General features: G+C 40.4%; 2 long non-coding RNA genes across 12 annotated transcripts in view; one reads left to right on the top strand and one right to left on the bottom strand.

The window, feature by feature from the left end:
• Positions 1–20,033, top strand: part of LOC138763816 (uncharacterized) — a 99,778-nt gene that overhangs the window by 47,707 nt on the left and 32,038 nt on the right. For 6 of the 10 annotated variants that reach the window (XR_011357837.1, XR_011357842.1, XR_011357838.1 and 3 more), the window contains one exon: positions 6,185–6,241. The exons of the other annotated variants lie outside the window; for them this stretch is intronic. This is a non-coding gene — a long non-coding RNA (uncharacterized lncRNA). The remainder of the gene's footprint in view (positions 1–6,184; positions 6,242–20,033) is intronic. 10 annotated transcript variants of the gene reach the window in all.
• Positions 1–20,033, bottom strand: part of LOC138763817 (uncharacterized) — a 42,382-nt gene that overhangs the window by 18,782 nt on the left and 3,567 nt on the right. For both annotated transcript variants that reach the window (XR_011357846.1, XR_011357845.1), the window contains exons 2-4: positions 13,746–13,937; positions 5,959–6,059; positions 4,416–4,554 (exon numbers count right to left, since the gene is read on the bottom strand). This is a non-coding gene — a long non-coding RNA (uncharacterized lncRNA). The remainder of the gene's footprint in view (positions 1–4,415; positions 4,555–5,958; positions 6,060–13,745; positions 13,938–20,033) is intronic.

The raw sequence follows: 20,033 nt of genomic DNA, 5'->3' as shown, positions 1-20,033 counted from the left end.
GAAGGATACAGAGGGTGCAAAATTAAACCTAGGACGTTGCCTGGATTGGAGTCGATCAGCTGTATGTAGAGGTCGGACAAACCTGGATTGATTCCTCTGAGGTTGAGGGACAACTTAACGAAACTGTTTAAAGTTATGAGAGGCATAAATAGGGTAGGTTGTCAGACTTTATTTTGCAGGGTGGAAATCTCAAATACTAGAGGGCATAGGTTTAAGATGAAAGAGAGAAAGTTTAAATGAGATTTGCAAGGTGATTTTTTTTAATATACATAGAGAGTTAGGTGCCTGGTACCTGAAATGCATTACCAGAGGAGAATATGATAGAAGCAGATACAACACCAACATTTAAGTAGAATTTAGACAGACGCATCAACAAGCAAAGAATGGAGAGATACAATCCATATGCAGGCAGGTGGGATGAATTAATTTAGCAACATTGTTGATGCAGTCATGATGGCCTTGTTGCTGTGCTTTTCTATTTCCAATGGCGATGTAAATAATTAAAATTCTTCTGCCTATGAAATTCACTACATACTTCTATTTTCTAAGTTTAATAAGTCATTTACCAGATTTGGACAAACAAGTTATTATTTACATGCTTAAACTTCATTTGAAATTAAAATTTGCTGATAAAACAAACAAGTAATTCACTTTTAAGGTAAGAGAAAAGCTTCCTTGAAGTTGTGGCATTCTTGTTTCAGATCAATAGGTGATTAGAGCATATTTAAAAGGATTTTGAAATTTGCAGTTGAACAGATGGTTGACTTTTATTGCCCATTGACACTGCACAGTCAGCACTTTACGTTTTTAACTAAAAGGATATAGCAGCAGTAAATTTTAATTGTGATCCAGACGGACTTACCTTAGTTTAATAAAATGAATCAAATAGGAAAGCAGATAGAAATGGATGATTTTTGAAAAGGATAATATTTGAGTGTTAGAACGAGAAAACATTATAAATAGGATCAGGAGTTGTCCATCTGGCCCATTGAGCACGCTCTGCCATTTAATAAGATCAAGGGTGATCTGGCCATGGATTCAGCTCAACCTACCTGCTTTTCCCCCATAACCCTTAATTCCCCATACTTTGAAAAATCTGTGTATTAAATATATTTTATGAGGCAGGTTCTACTGCTTCCTTGGGCAAAGAATTCCACAGATTCACTAGTCTCTGGGAAAAGTAGTTCCTCCTCATCTCTCCCCTGAATCTTGAGGCAATGTCACATAGTTCTAGTCTCATCTATCTGTGGGAACAATTTCCCTGCCTCCATCTTATTCATCATTTTCATAATGTTATATGTTTCAATCAGATAATCTCTTCAGTGGCATCACTAGGGTTGGTGTCATCCAGTGCAGTAACTCATGGTGTCACCACCCCCCATCCATATATCTCCTCCTCCTCCTTAGTAATGTTTTTTGTACTAATGTTACTTGTAAATCATAATTCCCATATATCACTGAATGTAATGGCAATAGTAGTGAAATAAACAAATAGCAAAATGAAAAATTCACCTTTAAATTACAATATCAGCAGTAATGGAAAGAACAGTGTGTGCTTGTAGTGCGTACAGACGAAAACATGTGATTGGAAGCATCATTGTAATTGGGTAATAATGACAGCTCTGACCTAAGCGCATTAGAAGGTTCAAAAAGTAAATTAGCATGAAGTTTTGGCCTTGTAGGTATATTGATACATATAAACTGGGCTAACAGTTACAAGCCCAGAGGACCCCAAAACCCAGCAGCAATGGTTACTTAAACAAAAGTTGCTTTTAATTATCTTTAAACATGAAAACAGGATCACACTTTAACTTATCACTATTAACTTAACTAACCTAACAAACCCCTTCTAATTCTAAGCACACGTGTATGTAATGTGTATGTAAGTTCAGAAAAGTTCTTTTATTCACAATCCAATCTCATTTCGCATTCCTCCAAGTTCACTAGTTGCAGGCAATTCTTATTGTGTGCACAGAATTTAACATTTATGAATTTCACCGGAGTTTGGTGTTTGAAAGGTAAATGGTTATCACTCAGGAAGGTTCTTGTTGGTTTTCAGAGAAAGATTTGTTGTTCGCTGGACACCCACAACTGATTCCTTTTAATCAGCCACTTCAGTGTCTTGCCAAAGAAACTTGCCCCATCAGGGTTTTCCAGACTACAGAGTTCCTTTTTGTTTCTCTTATTTCAAGAGAAACAGTAGGCAGCCAGTCCTCTCCTCTTGTATGAACCACAAAGGCGTAGTCTGGGCTGAACTAAGCACACACAACACATCTTCCAAATGGGGTTTTCCACAAGCTTGCCAGCTTGTCCTGTTCCAGTCCCAGCAGTTGCTGATGACTGTAAAACTGTAGAACTGAATTCTCTCCTTCTCTCTCTCTCTTTCAGAGAAAAGCCTGTTTGACTCTCTCTGCTTGCAAAACTCTTAGAACAGCAAGCTGCACTCCAGACAGCCTGCAGCTCTGAACTCCTCCTCCGTTCTTTTTTATCTGTTGCTTTTCAAAAGAACAATCCATTAGTGAAGTCCCTTGGGCACAATGAGATCTGTTTTGAAGTGTTTGTATGTGACCTACACTAAACAAAAACCTGCCACACTTTATCTCCAAAAGTCATATTGTGACAGAATATATAAAATATTTTTGGGAGATAAATTGGGAAAAGTTAGAGTAGGTTACCTACAAACAATTTAAAACAGATCTTATTTGAAATACTAGATAATTCATATCCAGAGTGACTTTACAGAAACTTTGAAGAATGCCTATGGTGTGTGTGTGTGTGTGTGTGTGTGTGTGTGTGTGTGTGTGTGTGTGTGTGTGTGTGTGTGTGTGTGTGTGTGTGTGTGTGTGAGAGAGAGAGAGAGAGAAAGCTGTGACAAGCAGCAGAAGCTTGCTGGAACTGAAATAGAAGCTCCAGAGTGGAAGATGGCTAGAAGACTAGCTGTTTAATGTTTCACTTGGAATAAGTGAAACAGAAAGGAACTCTGTGATAACCTGAAAGAAAGATGTTCTGGAGAACCCTGATGGGGCAGGTTTCATCTGGAAGACACTGAGGTGACTGATGGAATGACTGAGTTGTGTATGTCCTGGAACAGTACATCTCTCTCTACAAAACCTACAAGAACCTTCCTGAGAGGTAACCATTGACCTTTTAAGCACCAAAGCCTGATGAACATTATACATGTTAAATTCTGTGCACAGTATAAGAATTGCCTGCAACCAGTGAACTTGGAGGAATGAGAAGTGAGATTGGACTGTGAACCAAATAACTTTTCTGAATTTACACACACATTACATACACGTGCACTTAGAATTAAAAGGGGGTTAAGTTAGGTTAAGTTAAAAATAGAGTTAAGTTAATGTTTGATTCTGTTTTCATGTTTAAAGATAATTAAAAGCAACTTTTGTTTGAGTAACTATTTGTCGTGGTGAATGTCTATTGCTGCTGGCTTTGGGGTCTTCTGGGCTCATAACAATATCTATATACAATATAAAACACATATTCTGTCACATAACAAAAATGTTTTTATTGTTATAACTAACTACAGGGATATTTTTATAAAAAATAATACATTTCTGCTGAAGCACTGCACAAAAATTTTATAGACGGTCAATTTGGTGTCACTCCCTTTGATGGTATCACCAGTGCAGTCCACACCCCTCTAATGATGGCAGTGCATCTCTTATTCTTATGAACTCCAGGTGTATAGCCTCAGGCAACTCAATCTCTCCTCATCAGTCTTAACCTGGTGAACTTCCTCTGCAACACCTCCAAAGCCAGTATATCCTTTATCAAGTAAGGAGACCAGAATTGTACCCATTACTCTTGATGTGCCTGTGCAATTGAAGCAGAATCTCTCTGCTCCTTCAACACATCTTGCAATCAAAGCCATCATTCTATTTGCTTTCATGATTGCCTGTTGCATCTGCAACCTTTCATAAATTATGCACCAGCCCTCTCATGTCCAATAATTTGCTGCAGTCTTTCACCATTTTAAGTCAGGGGTGGCCACCTTTTACATTCCATGCATCAATTTTTCCAAGCACGAGTTCAGATGCACCATACACCCCTGTGGTGAAACCACTATTGTACATATTTGTCATCTGTAAATAACATGACCTTTCCTGGTTGACCCTGCTCTCTGGCCAGCTCGTGACTCCTCCCCTTTCTTCCCCATCAAGGCTGTCATGCCACAAGCCTTCCCCTCGGTCAAGCTTGGGTCAGTGTGACCAACCGACACAGGGATGCTGTCCATCTCTTGCAAATAAAAGCCTTCAGTTTCGGCAACTTTCAGTCTTTGTGTAATTGGTCGTGCATCAACCCCCATTCAATTCTTGTAAAATATGTTAATAGAGACATATTTAGCATTTTTACATGAAATATTGATTTAATATAAAAACAAGATAAATATTACTTACCTTAATGAGACTTCTGAGTCTGTTTTGATTTAACCAAGCTTTTAATGCTTGGAGTTAAATTAGTTACTGAGAGCAGCAGGGATTTCTTCAAATTTTGTTTACTTTTGATTTCATCCTTTTTCTAAACCACATATTCTTTCTGTAACTCAGATCAAAGCACTAGTTTCAGTTTTCCTTCTATTTCAGTCTAATGTTGTGGTTTATAATGTCTATTAAGATCATGACTTCTATTATGTGAGAAAGTGTTTTCACAAACAATGTACAACGGTTTTCCTGACGGACCTGCTATAAATAAGAACTAATTTTCCCCACTGTTCATTGAATTCATGCTTACTATCACTGAAGCACCATCAGTAATCACAAAAGACTGAAGATGTGAAACTGATAGGCTTTTATTAACTATAGTCTGGAACAGCCAGTCAACCTCATTGATTGATCAAGGCAGAGTGAAATGGAGAGCATGCAGAGAGCTATGGGTAGGATCACTCTCGGGAGGCATGTCCAGCCGGCAGCAGCCAATCATAGAATAACAGTAGTTTACCACAATCACTTGCGGTTTTACTTTTGCTCATTTTCTTTTGCACTGTGATGGGGAACAATGTAAAAACAAGGCTTTTAGTTTAGAAAAAGTAAAAAAAAACTGCAAATGTTCACAAAGGATGAATAAAGCACATCTCCGTAGTGCATAAGGGTCAATTGTAAACTGACTGGCAAAAACCTGTGATGCACCACTGGTGCAGGCACCTGGCACCTCAGGATCAAACAAGTAGCAAACATATAATGAAGTTATGAAATGACTGCAGATTAAAAGTCCTTTCCTAGTTTGACTCATAAACTATCTTTTTAAATTTAATGTGAAAGAAGATAACATTCGCCAAAAGATAGGCACAAAATAATAAAATCACTAAAAATAATTTATTCTCACTAAAACCCATTTCTAGCTTTGAGCCTCTTGAATTCCTGTTATAGATTTTTCTTCTACAAATTGGATTTTGGTTAATATTTTTTGGATGAGTAGGCTTACTTTTTTATTATTATCAATGGAGAGCAATGGGCCACTTCTAATCATCTAATGAGCTATTTTTGGTGCATGTGCCATAGGTTGGCCATCCCTGATTTAAGTATTAAGATGATCTTCTATTTTACCTTTGTAAGCGGATGACCATGCATTTAACCAACATTGTACTTCTACCAGACTCTTTCCTATTCATTTCACTTGTCTATATCTCTTTGTTGACCCTTCTCATCCCTCTGCACAATTTGTTTTCCACACAATTTGGTGTCATCAGCAAACTTAAATACACTCTTCTCCCCTCTTCCAAATCATTAATGTATATGATGAACAGTAGTGGGTCTAGCACTGACCCTTGCAGCTTTTTGCTTATCATTTATCACCACTTTCTATAATTCCTCTATCTAGTTAACCATTCCTTTATCAATGCTGGTACATTTGTCCCATCTCCTTGCACCCTTATCTATTGGATGACTATTGTATGGCCTCTTACTGAAGGTCTTCTGGAAATCTTAAATATGCAATATTTACCTGATCTCCTCTATCTTCTGAAGTTCATTATATTCACAAAGAACTTTAGGAAGTTTGTCAAATATGGCCTCCCCTTCCTGAATCCATGATGCATCATCCCGCTGTAATAGAAATTGTTCCATGTTTCACTATTTCTTCCTTAAGGATAGCTTCAACCTATATGTACAGATTTTAAAATGACTGACCTATAGTTACCTGCCTTTTGTCTGTTTCTTTTTTTTTAAAGCATGACATTTGCTATTTTCCAATATGCTGGGAATTGTCCAAAGTCCAGAGAATTTTGGTAAGTTATCACAAATACCTCACCATGACTTCTGATGTTCTGTGACTTTTGGTGTTCTGAGATCCATTCCATCTGGACCAGGGGACATGTCTACCTTTTGGCCCATGAATTAGTTCAAGATGACCTCTTTAGTGATAACAATTGTATTGAGGTCCTCACCAGCCAGCACTCCAAGAAGACTGACACAAAGTTATCATTCAAAGCCTCAGCCATTTCCACATTACCCAATATTAATTTCCCCTTTTCATCTTCCAAGGGACTTGTGTTCACTTTAGTCACCCTTTTCTGCTTTATAAAATTTTAAAAATACTGCTTTTGTATTTTGTTCTAGTTTCATAATCTATTTTCCCCCAAAATATGGTTTTCTTTGTGGTTCTTCGTTGCTTTTTAAAGTTTTCCCAATCTTCTAGGTTCCCAATACTCTTGGCTGCTTTGTATGTTTGAGCTTTTAGTTTGATACCTTTCCTTATTTCTTTTGTTATCCAAGACTGGCTCTTCCTGTCCTTAATTTATTTGTTTTTAACTGGAACAAACTTTTGTTGAGCACGTTGAGAAATCTTATTGAAAGTTTCCACTGTTCCTCAAATGTCTCACCATATAGCCTGTGTTCCCAGTCTACACTAGTTCCTTTCTCATCCCATTGTACTCACCCAGTGGCAGATTTGGCTGAGTAAGCTGAAGCCTGGGGGCCCGGAGCCCCTACTCAGTAAAGTGTAGCCTGGTCTCGGTTTATTGTTTCACACTTACTGTGTAGGTGAAGCCAATGACTATGGAGCATGGGCCACACTTCACTGCATGAAAAAATGGGGTTCTTGGGGAACACTTCAAAGTGAATAGACCGAGTTTGTGTCCCAAGGGAATGGTGGGGGGGGGGGGGGGGTGGTGGAGGGGGAGTTGGGCAGAGGAGAGACCAGAGGAGGGGGACAACCTATCTTTGTTCCCTGAACTTCACCACTGTCTCAGCCTATGCTTTGCCACAAAGACAGGGATAAAGACATTGCCTTTCTTTTTTTTTAAACTTTATTTAAGATTTTATAACATGAATAACATATAGAATTACATTAAAAAAGATTAAGAACAAAATAATAAAATTACAATACAGTATCAGTAATCTAAATAAACTATACCCTCCCCAATAGTTATTACACATTAATAACCCAACTCAAATTAGTCCAACCCCCCCTTTCCCCCCAAAATAAAGAGTGAAGAATTAATAAAGTTAATAATACATGTGAGAAAAAAACCCACTTACAAAAAAAACAAAAACATAACCAATTAAAATACTAACAAAAAGAAAAGTAATTAATACTAAGATATCAGACTTAAAAAACATATTTAAATCAAACTTAAATGCATATATTTAACAGAGTTAAGATTAAACATATATTTAACTCAAACTTAATATAAAAAATTAGTAAAGTTAGTAACATTGTCTATCAAAAATTCTTAAAAAATAATCAATTCTTTAAAAAAAATTGTAGCATGAGAAAAAAAAGATTAAAAAAAACTTTCTCTATAGAGATTAACCTTCACCAAATATCAACTAACTTCACATCTATCATCATATTAGTCACATAAACCACCATCTTAAAACAAAATTCAAACCTCATTAAACATTGTACAATTCAATTTTAGTACTCTTCCACCATTTTTCCCTTTTACTCTTGAATAATTATCCAATAAAAGCTCCAATACCACATTTAAATATCCCCAATCATTACGTTAAAATTCAGATATCTAAATAATAAAAACACATCTACAACGAAATCTATATCTTCAACAAATGGAGCATAAACCACAAACAAAATTCAAGCCTCATTAAGAATTGTACAATTCAATTTATAACTTTCACCATTATTCCCTTCGTTCTATAACTAAAATAGCAAAATAATATACACCAGAATTACCACTCCTTTCACCTTAAAGTTAAAGAAAAAATATTTAAAAAAAACTTATCCATCCCATTCACATTTAAATTTCAAATATTTCTTATCTACTGAATAAACTTTACAAAAAAAACCACATCAATTTTTAGTTTTTTAAACAATCAAATACTTTCTTATGCTTTTTTTTATATAAACACAAAAAAATACCCTTCACTCTTTAATCTAATAATACAAAAAAAGGAAAAAAAAAACGGGTAGGAGGTTAAAAATACCCCCTCCCGTCTAAACCGCGCAATGCGGTAACTCCCAAAAAAAAATGGGTGTGAGATAACTCACACGTAGCAGATGACTTTCAGGAAATAGTGCCCATCCAGTTCTCTCCCCCAACTCTCATTTCATCTTAAACTAACATCATCATTATTTAATATTCCTTTTTTTTTAAAAAAAAAGAAAAAAAAAGAACAACTCTTCTTTTAATCAGCTCCAACTGCCGAGTCACCATTACAACCATTCCATCTTGGAGCACGGCTCTTTTCTTCCATCTCTTGTCTCCTTAGAGATCGCGGCGGACTATGTCTCTGTTGAAACTGAGTAATTGGCAGCTCTTGAGCAAATGCTATAGCTTCCTTTGGAGAATCAAAGAACTTTGGTTGGTAACCATCTTGGAAAACCTTCAAAACAGCTGGATATCTAAAGGTTGCCTTATAACCTTTCTTCCACAACAACTCTTTAGCAGAGTTGAATTCCCGTCGTTGGAACATAACTTCTTGACTCAAATCTGCATAGAAGAAAACTCGATTATTTTGAATCATCAAGGGTGATTTTCTCTGTTGTGCATTTCTAATAGCCACTCGTAAAATTATTTCTCTGTCATAATAATTCAAGCAACGAACCAAAACAGGTCTTGGACTTTGACCTGAAATAGGTCTTCTACGCAAGGCTCTGTTAGAACATTCCAGTATTATACCTTCCGGGAAATGTTCTTGACCCAGCACCTGCGGAATCCATTCAGTAAAAAATTTTCTTGGGTCTGGTCCCTCCATTCCTTCCGGCAAACCAATAATCTTTATATTGTTCCGTCTGGATTGGTTTTCCAAATAATCAATCTTTTCCACCAAATTTTTATTTTGAGTTTGTAAGTCTTCGACCATTTTGGTCACATCTGAAACTTGATCTCATATTTCATCTATATCTTCTTCACACGAATTAAATTTATCTCTCACTTCAAGCTTAAAAGCTCCAAACTCAGCCATCTGTTGAGAATTTATTTCCATCAGAGTATTGAATCTAGTACCAAGTTCAGTCATAATCTTAGATAATCCCTGCATTGTATAAGATAAGTTAGATTCAAGATTCACAAGAATCTTTTCAATTGGAAGAGATTCTGGCTCAACAGATTCCTGCTTCTTCTGCATAACCAAAGGGTCTTCTGTTGCTTCCTTCATTCTGGTTGCCTTCCTTGTAGTATAGCTGCGTGTGGAAACCCCAGCCACAGCCTCTCCAGCAATGGCTGGAGGACGCTGGCGGGATTTTCCCCAGTCCATAATGTGTTAATTTCTCCCAGTACATCAGGTTGTATAAGTTCTTTTATCTCAAAAGGTGCAGTTTGCAGTGCCACCGCTACAGTTGACAAATGCCTTTCCCCAGCCGGTACTTCAACTGATGTTACTACAAGTGGTTCATTCATAACATTGCCGTCAGATGCTACTGCACATGTGCGAACCTGAGTAACTCTTTGTTCTAAAGGCTGTTTGGCGCCCTCTTTAGAGGGCTCTACCGATGTAATATTGAACTCTACATCCGAAAGCTGTACCTTTCTCCTGGGATCCATTTCAGGCTGAGTCTCGATGTCTTTCCTGTAGGTAGGCTCCAAAACTTGAACTTTTGGAAAATGTAGTTTTTTGATAATCTGTTGTCTTTTTTTTTGCTCTTTTCCACCAATTGTACCATCATAAGTTAAATTAACAGCACTGAAGTTATCTAAACTTTTAAAGAATTTTAACGGGCATTTCTAGACAAAACAATAAGATAGAGTCAGGAGAGGACTGTAAGGCACGTCTGATCCTTACGCTATCTTGCCACGCCCCAGACATTGCCTTTCAATGGAAACTGCAGTCACCTCGCTGTTCCCAGAGAGTCTCTCACATCCCAGCGGTGTCCCAACTTAACATGCTTCATATAAAAACTTTGTTCTTGCAAGTCCCTCAACTGAACAGAAATATATTTGTTCACAATCATCTCCATTCATGAAATCATGTTTCCATAATAGCGTCTAAATCAGGGGTTCCCAACCTGGGGTACATGTACCCCCAGTGGTACATTTGCACTTTTCAGGGGGTACATTGGGTCTGAGAGAATAACCACTACTGAACAATACATGGTGTTGTAATCTGCAGTCAGATTGCACAATGTCGTGTTTTTATATCCTTAATTTTTTGGGGTACACGGGAACCTATAAAAATGCCCAAGGGGTACAGAGGAACAAAAAGGTGGGAAATCCCTGGTCTAAATTATTCTCTTTTTGGTACTGATGTATACCACATTCACTGACTTTGTTCCAAATACCATAGGCATCCACATAAAGTGCATTTTTACTCATTGTTCTTTCAGAATCTCATAACCTTGGTGTCTTTTGGATTTGACTTCAGTATTCAGTATTCCACTCTTATCATTTCTAAATTTTGCTTTGGTCTCTATAGAGCTTCCCTGTACCTTTCTGCATAGGTTCCCATCCACCCCCATCATATTAATTTAAACTCTCCCCAACAGCAATAGCAAATAATCCCCGAAGGACATTGATCCAGTCCTGGGCAGCTATAGACCTTCCAGTTTGTACTGGTCCAACCTTCCCCAGAATTGGTTCAAATGCCCCAGCAATCTTAAACCCTCCTCCTATACAAGTTCCCAAGTCACATATTTATCATAACTTTTCTGCTGTTCCTACTCTGACTAGCACTGCTATTAATCCTGAGATTACTATCTTTGAGTTCCAACTTTTTAATTTATCTCCTAGCTCCCCAAATAAGGCTTGTAGGGTCTCATTCAACTTTTTTCCCATGTCAATAGGTGCATTAAGCTGCAGCACCCGGGTAGCCCTCCTGACACCCAGGTGTGATTAATGCGGCAAAGGTGCCTCCAGCACCTTTTAACCCGGCAATTTAAGGGGGATCCTGCCCCCCCCCGATGACGTGATGAGTGATGCGTCACGCAATCTAGACTCCCCCGTCCCCCCCACCAGCTGTTAGTCACTCCCTCACCGGCTGTCAGTCTCCCTTCCATCGTCAATCGCACTCCCCCCACCCACCTTGCAGCAGCTGACCCCCTCTCCCCTTCCCCGCAGCAGCCGACTTCTCTCCCCTTCCCCGCAGCAGCAGATTCCTCTCCCCTTCCCCGTGGCAGCGACCCCTCTCCCCTTCCCCATGGTAGCGACCCCTCTCCCTTTGATCGTGGCACCCCCCAGCCCTGCAGCAGCGACCTCTCTCTCCCCTCCCTATCGTTGCAGGCACCGGAACAACCGGGTTGGCCATTTTCAGTTTCAAGTTGCAGGAGGACGTGACCTAGATGAGTATTACTGGGTACCCTGACTACCTCCAAGGTAGAGCAGGGACCCGGTTAAATTGGGATGAAAAAGGTGTATGTAGGTACCATTAGGCCCTTTCTACCTGCTGCATGAGTGGGGCACTAACCAGGCAAATTGCCTGGTTAACCCCATTTTACACGGCAGCTTGAAAGGGCCTAATGGTACCTACATACACCTTTCCCTTTCACAATGCCCTGTAACTGCTCTGAGTCATCCTTGACCCTTGGACCCAGAAAGAAACATATTATCCAAGAGACTGTTTTGTAACTATAGAAGCTCTTATCTATTCCTCTTATCGTGGTTGATGGTCAGTGGAGGGAACGATGTGAAGAGGGATGGGGTTCCCATGGAAGAAGATTACAATCTAAGAAATAAATTATTGAAGATTTTAATATGGTTACACATATTAATTAAAAATTGCCTCAAGCAGGATCCTATACAAGTTCCCAAGCCACATATTCATTACAGGATTCCTGTAGATGCACTAATGAATGTGGAGGTTTTGAACTTCCTGGCTGTCACTGTGCAATACAGTTCAGATCAGTGCTTGACTCCTGTTTGTCTAGACTGAAGTTGCAGCAGTTTCCTACCACATCCAGTGGGGACCCTGCACTGGGTTAGTCTATCTTTGAGAAACTAGGTGTTTTAGTTATTTACAGCTTTGACTTGTTTAACATGAGTGTAGTAAGATTCTGTTACATTTTTTTTCTAAATTTCTAATGCTTTTAATTCTTTCAGGATTTTTGCTTTTCATATTTAATTAATATTTTTGATTGTTTCTGAAAAGTCTAAAGTCTGAACCAGAGGACACGCTAAACCGTGGGAGATGGTTAAGACACACAGAATGTGGCACGCTCGCATGTCAAATCAAGTCAAGTTTATTGTCATCTGATTGCACAAGTACACAGTGTTTTCTAGTCCTTGGTGCAAAACATGCACTCAATCTGTCATAAAACACAAACAGACAACATATATGCAGGACAAGTATTCATATTTAAATATAAATCAATCAATATTGTTTTGTAAATATGAGAATCTTAGATGGTTAGTGTGAGCAATTCCTTTTGGTGGTTCTGCATTCTCACTGTCTGTGGGAAGAAGCTATTCCTCAGCCTGGTGGTGCTGGCTCTTATGCTCCTGTACCTCTTCCCCAACGGGAGAAGCTAAAAGATGCAGTGTGCAGGGTGGAATGGCTTCTCAGTTATTTTGTGTGCCTTCTTTAGACAATGATCCTGGTAGATCCTGGTGGGGGGGGGGGGGGGTTGGGGGGAAGAGAGGGAGACTCCAGTGAACTATGTAAGAGAGTTTACAGAGAGCAGGTTCTGCTACATTGTAAATCCAAGCCAATGAAAGTGGAACCACTTCCATCCAGCATGCTGCACTCAAGGGATCCTTAATAATAGATAGTTGATAGGAAACACAATTAAGGTCAACACAAATGTTTCTCATTGGAAATGTGAGATTGCCACTGATCACAAATTCTGGCCCAAAAGGTCTTCAGATTTTAAAAGTTCCGAAGAAAATTTCCACCAATAGAAGAATTAAATATTAGGAGAAGAATTTTTGATTATCCTTTATTGCAATGTGGGTTGTACAGATAAGATCCTTTGAAACTAGATCAGATGGTTAATTTTGGATGTGGTAAGATGCTGAGCACTCCACTTCAGTCCACAACAGCACACTTTTCTTTGTTTCAACTGTTATGAACTAACAACCCTTTCAATTCTTTTTGGGACTAAAGGGTTTTTGTTAGCACTTACATAGGAACAGCAATGGAAAATTCACCAGACAATGGTAAATTCAAAATAATAGTTTTTTCTAAATTAAACTATTAATAACATAACAATTCTTATTTATCTCTGAACCTAACCCCACCATGCGCAAATGTAAAATGTAAATGTGTGTGGAAAATTAAAGTCCAACTCTGAAAAGTCAATTTTTAATACTTCAGCATCATTTTAGTATTGCTTGAAGGTCTTAAATTCTCAGTTCAGAAATAATTACAAAATACTTTTAAACATCAGGCCTCTTTACTCACAATTCTGACCTCTTTTCCATGAGACAGGGAATGTGGCTATTTTCTTCCATGACGAATTCACAAACCCAGACAAGGGTTTAACAAAATGCCCAGGCAAAAAATAAACTCAGTAGAAATCTGTCCTCTTTTCCAAAGAGACAGCAGAGTGGTCTTCCTTATTCCAAAAGCCATTGATTCTGTCTTCCCCTTTTCCTAGGAGTAACATACACAACATCACCTATTCTGGTTATTGTAACTCAACCCTGTCTTTCACTTCTGTCAACTCCAAACTGTACTGTCCCAAAAATGTCTGAATTCGATGATATATTTCTCCAAATCATGTGACTATTTACATAATCAATGAGATCAGTTCCAATTCATTAAAATCATGTGATTAGTTATTGGAATTTTAAACAGCTGCAAGCCCCAGATTCTTGTAAACCATGTGATCTTCATGCCTCTGTCTTATAGACAACATGACTCCAAAAGATTACCTCACTTTTGTTTCAAAGGCTCTGAGTTTCATTTCTCTTGTTCAAGAGGCCTTAAATGGTTTAGTTTTAATTAAAAAAAACTCCATTGTTCTTGAATAATTAAGACTCACTTCAAATTCATTAGCTCTGTCTTTCCAAGATGCTGTGGCTCCAAGAATCAACTCTCTTTTCTGAGTACAATAGTTCTGTGTAAATGTGCTGTGACCTGTGTGTGATCCTGTACCAGCCCACAACTAACTTACTAAGAATACATATCTAGATAAAAATATAATTTTATTATTAAACTAAGGATTTTAACACAAATCCATTCCACATCTAACAAATTTGTCCTCAGGGATTGGTTTCTGCAATTATCATATTTAAGATCAGACAGGAAATATCAGCTGTTCTGCTATAAATATGATTGCTCACAGTGAATAGTGATTCTACTATAAGCCTTCTCTTTGAATCATTGTATAATATTTCTGTGTCACTTAAATACACCATAATATTTAAGTAATCAAGGGTATGAAAATGAAACTTTTGTTCCTTCCTGCTGCTGAATTTCTGAATGTGTTTCAAGCTTATGAGTAAATGGTTTCACTTAAAACTCGCATTCTGACTGATAAGATGAGGGCTAGATTCATAAAGTAGTAGTGAAGCATGAAAACTGGCCTTTTTGGCCCAGTTGTCCGTGAAACCAAGACGTAAACCCAAGCTAGTCACATTTATTTATGTATGGCCCTTATCCATTGAAACCTTTCCTATCAATGTACCTGCCTCTGGTAAACCATTGTTCTGTATAATAGTCTTGTCAGGCATACCTATTGGCTGATTGTACCTGTGGCCCCACCCCACAGGCTTCTGTATAAAAATGACTGTTCCACAGCCCCTTCCTCAGTGCAGGACAGTTGAACAGTATGGATGTGATGTTATTCTTAAGTGAATAAAAGCCGATTGTTTTCTCAACAACGGTCTTTCGAGTAATTGATGGTGCATCAATTTTATTCAGTTAAAAGTTATTTTTTTACAATGGAGCAGATCCTGAAGCCAGAAAAACTGGAGATTGACCCTCAATTGCCTGAGGAATCCACCAACTTTGAGCTCTGGCTGCATTTTGAAGCATTTCTGCAGGCTTCCTCTACCACTGTGCAATCAGAGACAGATAAGCTACAAATGCTGTACCCCTGGGTCGCCATCCTGGTGTATTCCATGATCAGAGATGCAATATGGATATGCTCAAAAGACAGTACCTGTGTAAAATCAATGTTGTCTATGCCAGACACCTTCTAGTGACCTGCAAACAATGACCCAGTGAGTCCAACACCAAATATCTTTGGGCCCTGCTAGCACTCTGCAGGGCCTGTGAATTCAAGGCCATGTCTTTCGCAGAGTACATAGAGGACCTGATCCAGGATGCCTACATTGTGGGGATCAGGTTGAACTACATCCAACAGAGATTCTTGGAGCAAGGGGAGCTCAGTTTGTGGAGAGCAGTCAAGCTGGCAGGTAGACTGGAGGCAGTTCTCCAGAACATGGAGGCCTACTCAACTGACAAAGTGGTCACCTTGTGGTTACCTTGGGTGCCACTATCTTGGGATGTGCTGCCACCCCTTCACTCTGTTAATGGCTCGACCACGGGAGCAGTGCTCTGCAACCACCCCCTGTCTCTTTCATCCTGCTCCGGTGGTGACCCAACCACAGCCACGATACTACGGGAGCATCCAAAGTAGCAGTCTGGGCAAACATCAGAGGAAACGATGCCCAGTGAAGGATTCAACTTGCTCCAGCTGCAGAAAGAAGGGCCACTATGCACTCCTTCCTAGCTGCTGTCCTGGACACCATCATCACCCAGGACCAACAGTGGCATGTGCAATCCATGGGGTCCACCATCTTGGGTGCCATCTTCTGGATCCAGCAGCACTGCATGCGGGCCGCCATCTTGGATACAATCATCTTCCACAGCATCAATGCACAGCGACCCGACACTGGCCTCCATTACACTCAACCAGGACAGCCCACATCAATATGCCAGGTCAATGATGGATATTCAGGAATTCAGATAGTGGGAGCATGGAGAGCTTTATACACCCAGACACAGTGCTGTGCCTTTCCCTTATAGTATTGCCGGTGAACTAGAAGGTCCCCTTAGCATCCAAGTCACACACAGCAGACATCCAAGACTTTTGTGTAATGACTCTAATGAAGCGGGGTCCTGAATATAAAGACTTTAGACTGATGGTAATGCTGCAGCTCTGTGCTGCTGTGCTATTGGGACTGGATATTTAGTGTCACCTTAAAAGCAGAACAATGGAGTTCGATGGACCCATCCACCCCTCACTGTGTATAATCAGCAATTTACGAATCGAAAACTGCGCACCACCTGCCTTCTGCAACCCCCCCATTGTACATGGCCAACAACCCAACTATTCACCACACACAACCTGGGGGTTCTCCACACTTAAAGTCACACCCCTGTCATTATTCTCCAACCTCACTCCTGATTGTAAACCCGTTACTACTAAAAGTAAAGTAGCAAAGTATTTTATACTGAACTATGATAGATGTTGGTGTACATGTTATGGAATCACTGGACATGTTGATATATTCACTGGGAAGTCGATATACACGCTGAGGAATTTAGTGCAAGACTGACACCTCCAGGCTTGCATGCTGAGCTTATATGTCACATGGACAGAAAGTGACATCATTAAAAACTTATGTTGGATGCAGGTCAAATTCCTGCATTTTCCACAGCAGATCTACCATTTTGTGAGACGGTTTGCTTACTGGTAAGTGGTTTACCACACGACTCCCCTGCCCCCAGAACTGGCAATCCCACTGTGGACCCACAAAGTCTGTATTTATTTTTGTTTGAGCTGTTTTCCTCTCTGCTGAGGCACTTGAACCATGACTGATTCATCCAGATCCAGATGGGCGGGTGTAAGATGGTCAATTGCAAAAGCTCCCTCTTTATCTCCGATGTCCAAAATGTATGTTGAACCATTGCATTTTAGTATCTCGAAGGGACCCTCTTGAGGACACGAGAGTGGCACTCTGTGTGCTCCTTTCTGTATGAAAATGTACTTGCAGTCCTGCAAGTTCTGCGGTATAAAGGACCCGGCCTGACTGTGTTGAGATTTGGTAAGGGCACTAAAGAACCAAGCATCTTACAGAGTTTGCTTAGGACATTGGCGGGCATCTCCTCCTATCCTCATGAGTCTGATACAAATTCTCCTGGAACCATCAGAGGCATGCCATTTGTATGCCCAAGAGCATCAACCCAGTTAGGTCCCTGCAGACGCCCCATAAGGACCGATTTCATATGCCTGTGGAACCTTTCTACTAGTCTGTTAGATTGTGGGTGGTATACAGTTGTGTGGTGCAACTTGGTTCCAAGTAGGGTGACAATTGCTTACCACAGGTTTGACATGAATTGAGCATTCCTGTCAGGTAGGATGTGCGCTGGCAAACCAAAGCATGCTATCCAGGTGGAAATGAGGGCCCTGGCACAGGTGTCAGTAGTTATATCTGCTAGTGGAACCACCTCTGCCTACCACGTGGCCTGATCCATTATAGTGAGAAGAAAACGGGAGCCATGTGACTCCGGCTGGGGACCTACAATGTCAACGTGTATGTGGTCAAACCTCCGATATATCAATTCAAAAGATTGTAGTGGGGCTTTTGTTTGTTGCTGGACTTTGGATGTCTGGCAACAAGTGCATGTCTTCATCCAAATGCTGACCTATTCTTGAAGACCATGCCACACAAATCTTAACCATTTGGTGAAAGATATGTCACTCAAGAGTTTGAGCTCCCCTGGGCCTACCGGAATTTCTTACAGCTGTAGGTTCGAGTCTCCTGTTCCATAACACAGAATTTCTTCATCTGCCTGTTGCATTTTTGTTTGTGCAACATTGTCCACCCCTTGGGTTAAGGTCTGCACAGTTTGTATGGCTAGGTGAGACAGCACATCTTCCATAACTTTAGCCTTACCTGAGATGTGTTCGATGGTCGTCGAGAACTCAGAAATATATGATAAATTTCTCTGTTGATGAGCCGACCATAGATACTGTCAGGGCTGTCGGGACATCCGTTCTTGGATGGACAAGCAATACAGCATTAGCTAGTGCTTCCTTGGTGTTCTTTGTCCCAAGTGACTTTCCTTGCCTTGCCTGACACCAGAGTGAAGAGGGGGTGCATGATGCGAGGTGCTGATGGTAGAAACCAGCGATAAAAGTTCACCATTCCAACAAACTCCTGGAGGTCTTTAACTGTGCTGGGCTGAGTGAATGCCCGAATCACCTTGACCTTTGCTGGTAGTGGCTTTTCTCCGAGTTTGCCGATACAATGGCCCAGACAGTCGATGGTTGCTAACACAAATTGACCCTTGGCCAGGTTGATGGTCAGCCCAATCAGAACTGCAGTTTGCGGCTTTGAACGATGGCTTGAGTTTTCTGTTAGGGGTGTCACACCCTGAAGGGGGAAGCATGCTGATCTATCATCCCCTATATTCACCAAGAAACACCAGCCAGAATGTTTATCCCAGATATATAAAAGGCTGCTTCGATGGCCAGCTGCTGCAGCCATTAGCAACAGTTGACCCCAGCGTTTCCCTGAAATGTACAGTGAGGTCAGCAGTGGTGAACTTCTGCGCCCCATCGTTGATGGTAGAAACACCAATGGGTGCTATCTTTATCATGTTGTCTCCTGGCTGACTGGAATTCTGATAACAGATTTGATTGACCCTGCTGCCGGTCTAATGTTGGAGTTGCACGGTCCTGCTGCTGTGAGTGGGATTTGATGACTGGTCCTACGGATGTCACGCTTTCTTGCTTAGCCTGCCATAGAATGTCAGCACAGGTAGTGACTCTCCGTGGATCACTGAAATCCTCATCGGCCAGCAGCATGTGGATATCTTCTGGGAAATGCTCCAAGAAATCTGCTTGAACATGAGGCAGGGCCTTTGCCCTTCCGCTAGTGCCAACATTTCATTTATGAGTGTGGAAGGGGTCCTGTCTCCCAAGCCATCCAAGTGAAGTAAATGGACCACTCTCTCACATCGTGAGAAGCCAAAGTTATGGATGAGCAGACTCTTGAGCACCATATAGTTGCTCTCCTTTGGAGGCCTGCTGCAGAAAATCAGAAACTCAGCATGCCGTCTCGATCCAGGGCCCTTACTACATAGTAGTTCTCCATGGAATCAGATGTTATCTGTGCAGTGAACTGGAATTCATTGTCTATGTACAGATTAGATGGCCAACCCCTCCTCTTGGCTCTGCCCTCATCGGTCCCAATAAAAACCCTGTTTTTCCCCCCACTTTCCTCCAAGTTATCTGAAGACTATTGTAGATAATGGCTTTTAATTGTAAGCTAATAACCACTACCGGAAGAGATGCAACAGCGGGAATGGTGGCCATTCTCGCTACCGGAAGAGAAGCAATGGCAGGAACGGTGGCCATCTTGCCACTCCTCATGGTCGATGCCACCTTTCCGGCCTTCGGATCAAGTAAGATGATGTCAGCAGGGGGAGTGATGCAGCCTCCGGAATGCTGGCATCAGTCATCCTCAACCAAGTGAAACCCCACCAGCTGGGTGGGTGTGAGGATAAATTGACATCTGACGGATTGCATAATAGACACTGGCTCGATGGAGAGCTTTATAAACTCTATGACTGTTTGGCGGTATAACGTAAAGGTTTACCCCACGGACTATTGTATATCTAGAGTTGCAATCGCATTTGGTGACTATTCAGGGGTATTGTACTATACATTTAACCGTAAAAGTGGGGTGGGGGGGAAGTTTGCAAGTTCCAACTGTATGTATTGAAAGGTTT

This window comes from Narcine bancroftii, chromosome 5, assembly GCF_036971445.1.
Source record: "Narcine bancroftii isolate sNarBan1 chromosome 5, sNarBan1.hap1, whole genome shotgun sequence".
NCBI lineage: Eukaryota > Metazoa > Chordata > Chondrichthyes > Torpediniformes > Narcinidae > Narcine > Narcine bancroftii.
This window is presented reverse-complemented; position numbering and strand designations above follow the sequence as displayed.